A 7883-nucleotide genomic window follows, 5' to 3' on the forward strand; every position below is an offset into this window, starting at 1 on the left:
CATCCTCACAGATGCAGGGACTAATTTCCTGGCAGGAACTATGAAAAACCTTTGGGAAGCTCATGGGGTAAATCACTTGGTTGCCACTCCTTACCATCATCAAACAAATGGCATGGTGGAGAAGTTTAATGGAACTTTGGGGGCCATGATACGTAAATTCGTAAATGAGCACTCCAATGATTGGGACCTAGTATTGCAGCAGTTGCTCTTTGCCTACAGAGCTGTACCACATCCCAGTTTAGGGTTTTCCCCATTTGAACTTGTATATGGCCGTGAGGTTAAGGGGCCATTGCAGTTGGTGAAGCAGCAATGGGAGGGATTTACACCTTCTCCAGGAACTAACATTCTGGACTTTGTAACCAACCTACAAAACACCCTCCGAACCTCTTTAGCCCTTGCTAGAGAAAACTTACAGGATGCTCAAAAAGAGCAAAAAGCCTGGTATGATAAACATGCCAGAGAGCGTTCCTTCAAAGTAGGAGACCAGGTCATGGTCTTAAAGGCGCTCCAGGCCCATAAAATGGAAGCATCGTGGGAAGGGCCATTCGTGGTCCAGGAGCGCCTGGGAGCTGTTAATTATCTCATAGCATTCCCCACCTCCAACCGAAAGCCTAAGGTGTATCATATTAATTCTCTAAAGCCCTTTTATTCCAGAGAATTAAAGGTTTGTCAGTTTACAGCCCAGGGAGGAGACGACGCTGAGTGGCTTGAAGGTGTCTATTACGAAGGGAAATGTGCTGGTGGTGTGGAAGAGGTGAACCTCTCCATGACCCTTGGGCGTATGCAGCGACAGCAGATCCAGGAGCTGTGCACTAGCTACGCGCCAACGTTCTCAGCCACCCCAGGACTGACTGAATGGGCATACCACTCCATTGACACAGGTAATGCTCACCCAATTAGGGTCCAACCTTACCGGGTGTCTCCTCAAGCTAAAACTGCTATAGAACGGGAGATCCAGGATATGTTACAGATGGGTGTAATCCGCCCCTCTGAAAGTGCATGGGCATCTCCAGTGGTTCTAGTTCCCAAACCAGATGGGGAAATACGTTTTTGCGTGGACTACCGTAAGCTAAATGCTGTAACTCGCCCAGACAACTATCCAATGCCACGCACTGATGAACTATTAGAGAAACTGGGATGGGCCCAGTTCATCTCTACCTTGGACTTAACCAAGGGGTACTGGCAGGTACCGCTAGATGAATCTGCCAAGGAAAGGTCAGCCTTCATCACACATCTCGGGCTGTATGAATTTAATGTACTCCCTTTCGGGCTGCGAAATGCACCCGCCACTTTCCAAAGACTTGTAGATGGTCTCCTAGCGGGATTAGGAGAATATGCAGTCGCCTACCTTGACGATGTGGCCATATTTTCAGATTCCTGGGCAGACCACCTGGAACATCTACAAAAAGTCCTTGAGCGCATAAGGGAGGCAGGACTAACTGTTAAGGCTAAGAAGTGTCAAATAGGCCTAAACAGAGTGACTTACCTTGGACACCAGGTGGGTCAAGGAACTATCAGCCCCCTACGGGCCAAAGTGGATGCTATCCAAAAGTGGCCTGTCCCAAAGTCAAAGAAACAGGTTCAATCCTTCTTAGGCTTGGCTGGTTATTACAGACGATTTGTACCGCACTACAGCCAAATCGCTGCCCCACTGACAGACCTAACCAAAAAGAAACAGCCAAATGCTGTTCAGTGGACCGAAAAGTGTCAGAAGGCCTTTAACAAGCTTAAAGCGACACTCATGTCTGACCCTGTACTAAGGGCCCCAGACTTTGACAAACCGTTCCTAGTAACCACAGATGCGTCCGAGCGTGGTGTGGGAGCAGTTTTAATGCAGAAAGGACCTGATCAAGAATTCCACCCTGTAGTGTTTCTCAGCAAAAAACTGTCTGAGAGGGAAAGCAACTGGTCAGTCACTGAAAAAGAATGTTATGCCATTGTCTATGCTCTGGAAAAGCTACGCCCATATGTTTGGGGACGGCGTTTCCACCTGCAAACCGACCATGTTGCACTGAAGTGGCTTCACACCGTCAAGGAAACTTACAAAAAACTTCTTCGGTGGAGTTTAGCTCTCCAAGATTTTGATTTCGACATCCAACACATCTCAGGAGCTTCTAACAAAGTGGCTGATGCACTCTCCCGTGAAAGTTTCCCAGAATCAACTGGTTAAAATCGTCCTTGGGATGTGGAAAATATTGTTAGTCTTTATGTACTTGGTAGTATATTTAGAGATGCATGTGTCTTATTAACTCTGTTTTCCTAGAGCTCCAGGAAGAAATCCCAGCCAGTGTTTCACCCTAGCTGAGATTTGGGGGGCGTGTCATAAATATAAAGGGAAGGGTAAACCCCTTTGAAATCCCTCCTGGCCAGGGGAAAGCTCCTCTCACCTGTAAAGGGTTAAGAAGCTAAAGGTAACCTCGCTGGCACCTGACCAAAATGACCAATGAGGAGACAAGATACTTTCAAAAGCTGGGAGGAGGGAGAGAAACAAAGGGTCTGGGTCTGTCTGTATGCTGCGCTTGCCAGGGACAGAACAGGAATGGAGTCTTAGAACTTTTAGTAAGTAATCTAGCTAGGTATGTGTTAGATTATGATTTCTTTAAATGGCTGAGAAAAGAATTGTGCTGAATAGAATAACTATTTCTGTCTGTGTATCTTTTTTGTAACTTAAGGTTTTGCCTAGAGGGGTTCTCTATGTTTTTGAATCTAATTACCCTGTAAGATATCTACCATCCTGATTTTACAGGGGGGATTTCTTTATTTCGATTTACTTCTATTTTTTATTAAAAGTCTTCTTGTAAAACACTGAATGCTTTTTCATTGTTCTCAGATCCAAGGGTTTGGGTCTGTGGTCACCTATGCAAATTGGTGAGGCTTTTTATCCAACATTTCCCAGGAAAGGGGGAGTGCAAGTGTTGGGAGGATTGTTCATTGTTCTTAAGATCCAAGGGTCTGGGTCTGTAGTCACCTAGGCAGATTGGTGAGGCTTTTTACCAAACCTTGTCCAGGAAGTGGGGTGCAAGGTTTTGGGAAGTATTTTGGAGGGAAGGACGCGTCCAAACAGCTCTTCCCCAGTAACCAGTATTAGTTTGGTGGTGGTAGCGGCCAGTCCAAGGTGTAATATTTTGTACCTTGGGGAAGTTTTGACCTAAGCTGGTAAAGATAAGCTTAGGAGGTTTTTCATGCAGGTCCCCACATCTGTACCCTAGAGTTCAGAGTGGGGGAGGAACCGTGACAGTTAGAAAAAAATGTTGATTTTTTTCTAGTGTGAATTGGCTTAGCTTCTGTTTCTAACCATTCAGATCCAACAATTAGATCTCATTATCCCCTTTTCCGTTAGATTAGGGTTGTGAAATGCACAGAAATAAATATTAAGAGCAATCGATGGAAGAGATGAGACTGGCACTCATGGTCTCTGGTACATGGGAGGAGCTTCTAATCATGGTCTCCTGGTTCTCAGCTTAACATACCTTCTCCTAGGCTCAGGGGGATCTATTTTGGAGCTATTACAGGGGCTATTTTATGGGGGAAGAGATCTTTGCTTGTGCTTTCTTGCCCTCCAGACTGCTGAAAAATCAAGATTTTGCATGTCCTTGAGCTCATGGTGATGGGACAGTCTCTTGAATGTAGGGACTGGCCAGCAAAATTTGGGACAGGTGATAACACTATGGTGGAGATGGTTACTCCTGGAGCTGAGAGATAAGGGGCTTGAACAGATAAGAAGCCAAGAAAGGGAGATGGGGCAAACACAGGAGTGGCCAGGCTTGATTTTGTATGTTTGAGCTTAGTGCTTGTATAAAACTGTTTAGAAGGGAAGGTGGTTGGAGGCTTTGACTAAACTGGTGTCTGTCTGAAGCTGGCCAGAATCTTCAAACCAGGGGACTGATCTGTGTTCAGAAACTGAACCTTCAGTGACCTAACTTTCTTTGTTTTGTTGATCTGGCCCTGGCACAAGCATTCCCAAGGGTGGTTTCGAACATACTTATGTGAAAAGTATCACTTTCTGTTAATTCTGATAAAATCCAGTTACATTTTTTGGGAACCCCATTTGTTCTCATCCCTGTCAAATTTAGTAGGATTGTTTCATCAGGGCAGCATGGTAAAATAACAATGCAGTAAAAAGCCACTTTAAAAACATTTTCAATTCTGATGCTTCTAAAATAGCACTATTTTGTTCTAAATTGTTGAATTTAACTGAGTATTGAGTCATGTTTTGGGATAGTTTTGTGTGTGTGTCCCCCCCCCGCAGTGGTATTTTGGTTTCGGTCTGCATCCCTTGGTAACAGTCTTGCGTCTTTGAAATGGGAGCTACACTGAAAGAAAGGTTGGTGGCAGTATGTCTCCAAAAGCTCCTGTCACCATGCAAGCATCTTTGGAAGAATATTTTTTCCTCCTTTCTGGAAACTACTCTGGAAAGGATACAAGTGAATAATCTAGGGGGGAAAAGACCACCTTATCATTGGGGAATGAGTGAGTATTTAGGGCCCGATCCTGCTAAGAGCCATGCATTCTGGTCCCCAGGCCAGCAAGGCAGTTAAGCACATGCTTAATTTTAAACCTGTGTGGAGTCCCATTGATATGTACCTGCTTATGTGCTTTGCTGGACTGGGGTCAGAGTGGTCCATGTTTTGCAGCATTGGGCCCTTAAACACTAGCAGTAGGAATTGCCGTACTGGATCAGACAGACCAGTGTATCCATCTAATCCAGTAGGCCCTCTGACAGTGGCCAGTCCCAGATTGTTCAAAGGAAGGTGCAGGGAACCCTGCAGTGGATGATTCTGGAATAATTCACCCATAAGGAAATGTTCTTCCCACCTCTTGTCATTTAATATTTCCCTAATGGCTGAAGCATGGAGATTTAAACTCCTTCTGTTTTTTTTTTAAATCCCAGCTTCTTATCCAGATACATTTCTCATCCTTTTCTGAATTCTATAGAGATCTTAGCCCTCCATATCATCCTGTGGCAATGAGTTTCACTGGTTAATTTTGTGTTTAAAAATTATTTCCTTTAATGCTCATGAACTAGCTGCCTTTCAATTTTACTCTGAGATAGTGAAGAGGAGCCACCTGATTTAATCTTCCCTGTACCGTTGGTTAGTTTATATATCTCTAGGATATCCCTGCTTTATTTGCCTGCTTTCCAAACTAACCAATCCCACTTTTTCAGTCTGTCTTCATATGGAGGTTTTTCCTGACCTCCAGTCATTTTTGTTGCCCACTTCTGAAGCCTTCCTAATTCTGCTGGATCTGTTTACAGATTGGTTGATCAGAGCTGTACACAGCATCCCACGTGAGGGCCTGCCACTGGTTTATATAGTGGAATAATGTATTTTCAGTCTTCTCTATCCCATTCCTTATACAATCTAAAACCCTGCTGGATTTTTTTTTCACTCCCACTTTTCGTCAGAGAAATGTTTCTGCTGAGCTGTCCACAATGACAGCCAGGTCTTTTCCCTGAATGCTTAGTTCAGAATGCAGCACTGAGTATGAGTGATGCCAATTATTCCTCCCATTATGCACTACCTTGCATTCATCATCACTGGCTTTTCATTGAGTGTGATTAATTATGTGCCGAGCAGTCATTTGTGCTTGGAGGTACACGCACTGCATCCGATCGCAGTCCTGATGCGGCAGAAAGACCACTGCTACAGGCAAGGGGCAGAGTCAGAACTGGCTTCCTTATTGGAAACCTTAATAGGCTAAGGTCAAGAACGAGCAGCGTGGAAAAGCATGCGGAGCTGCTGCCTATGCTGTGGTACTTGTGTGGATAAATAAAAGCCTTTAAGGCTGTAGGTGCATTATTCCAACACCTGTAGAGTGAGGGCTCCCTGCTAAATGGGTGGCAAATGACCTATTCCACAATATCTGTAGCATTAGTTAAAGAGCTGCTGTATTTCATTCATAAAAAGGATACATTCTTCTCAAAACCAACTGGCCTGTTTGTAGCCAGGCTTATATGGTCATAGGGGAAGCTAGACCCCACCCTGCTCAGCCTCCCCTTCAAATACAGAGGGGACCCCAGAAGCAGCTGCCTTCCACTGCAGGTACAGCGGGGTAAGCAGAAGCTGCATGCCTAGTACTCCCGTCCCCCACTCATGCCAGGCGGGCAGAGTGCTGGGAGAATGGATGGAGCTCTGTTCTTGTCCTTCCAGCCCGTTGGCCAATGCAGCTAAGCTAACAAGAAGGACGGGTATGATGTGCTGCTGATATGGGACCATAATAATAGGAGATCACAGCCCCTGGGAGCAGGGAAGGAATTACACTAGATTTTTTGAGGGGGTGGGGTACAGCTCTGCGCCACTTCTTACACAGCTCTGGTTGTACGGGTACAGTCTAGCCAGTGTGTCCCAAAATACAGCCCTTGGAACTGAAAATATTGTACTGTGAAAACTAGCTGCTGCTGGACAATTCTAGTCTGCGTCACGTTTGCTTTAACCGGTGTACCTCATTGCAGTGAAAGCGTTCATGAACTTGCTCAGTCCTGTAGAATGGGCCCCAAACAGTTACATGCGGTAAAACGCAACGCGCACCTCGACCCATTGCGTGTTCATTACACAGGGTCTGGAACCTCATGGAAACTCCAGAGAGGTTTTAAAAAGTTTTGTTCAGGTTTAAGTAGTTGCTTCAGTTGTAATTGCCCAGTGACAATACTTTGGCCTTTCACTAGCTTTTAAGATAGTGTCTGGCACACGGGATCCAGTGGGTAAAATTCAAAGTCAAAACTAGCCATACGTGCTGGTCTCGCCCCCTTTGTTCTTTCTCTATCTCTTCCCAGCCTTTCCAATCCCTGTGTAATTGTACCATTCCACAATTGTACCATTTTTTTCAGACTGTGTACGTGGTTGGTGTGTTTTTTGTTTTGTTTGTTTTTTGCTACTTTTGTTGATGAAAATCTCTGAGAAGGTGTGGGTCAAGAAAAACGACTGACAATACGAAATGTAATATATTCAAACTCGTTAAAAATAAACCAGGTTGCAGCTGGTACTTAAGTGATGCTTCCAAAATTCACTGGAGATCTACAGGGAATTTTCCTTGCTACACTGAATGCCAAAATGTACCCAACAGTAACAGTGGGTTTATGTGTTGTTAAAGATGGAAATACAGTGCCTTCCCTTTCTCCCCACCCCCGTCTGTTGTTCCCCTCCCCATGTATGTGATAATGAAGAAAATCCCTTAGTAACTAATGGCTAAGGATAGTGATACTGAATAGAGGAAAACCTCGCTGAGTGCAAAAACAAGTCGTCGTTAGTTTCAGCATTCTAGCCTTGGCACTGAGCCAACCAACCAGTGTTTCTTTCCCACCTCTCAAATGCCTAATACAAAACAACACACCAAACCATCCAGGGAATCTAGGTGTATAATGTCATTAAAATAAATATTGCTTTTCTCCCCATTTGTTTCAGCCAAGATGGATTTAATAGAGCCAGCATCCTTGTGTGTGGGAGGGCGTTTGTGTGGGTTAGTGTTTGAGTGTTTAAGACTCTTTAATCAGGTATATGTGACCGCAGGCTCTGGATTCTGCTCAGTTTCAGCAACAGGAAGGACTGTGTCAAGCGCCACTTTATGAACTGTATATGCAAGATCCTGAGCCTCCTCAAGTCCCATAGAAATTGATGGCACCTAGGGCCTTGCAGGAGCTGGTCCTTATGAAACATTAACCACTAAAATAGCCTGTGGTTATTGGGAGCCAGCTTTCGCCCTGCAGTCAGATCTACCCCTCCACAAACCTTCATGGCTTTCTCCTCGACCCAGCAGGGTTTCTGGTATCACAGCAAGCCCTAGCTGAGCTGGGGCAAGCCTGGCCCGAGGCACGGAGAGTGGGGATGGTGGGGCTCTGGCAGAGTGCTGCAGGGGTTCATAGAATCATAGAAGATTAGGGTTGG

Source organism: Lepidochelys olivacea (genome assembly GCF_965140295.1).
Source record: "Lepidochelys olivacea isolate rLepOli2 genome assembly, chromosome: 2".
NCBI lineage: Eukaryota > Metazoa > Chordata > Testudines > Cheloniidae > Lepidochelys > Lepidochelys olivacea.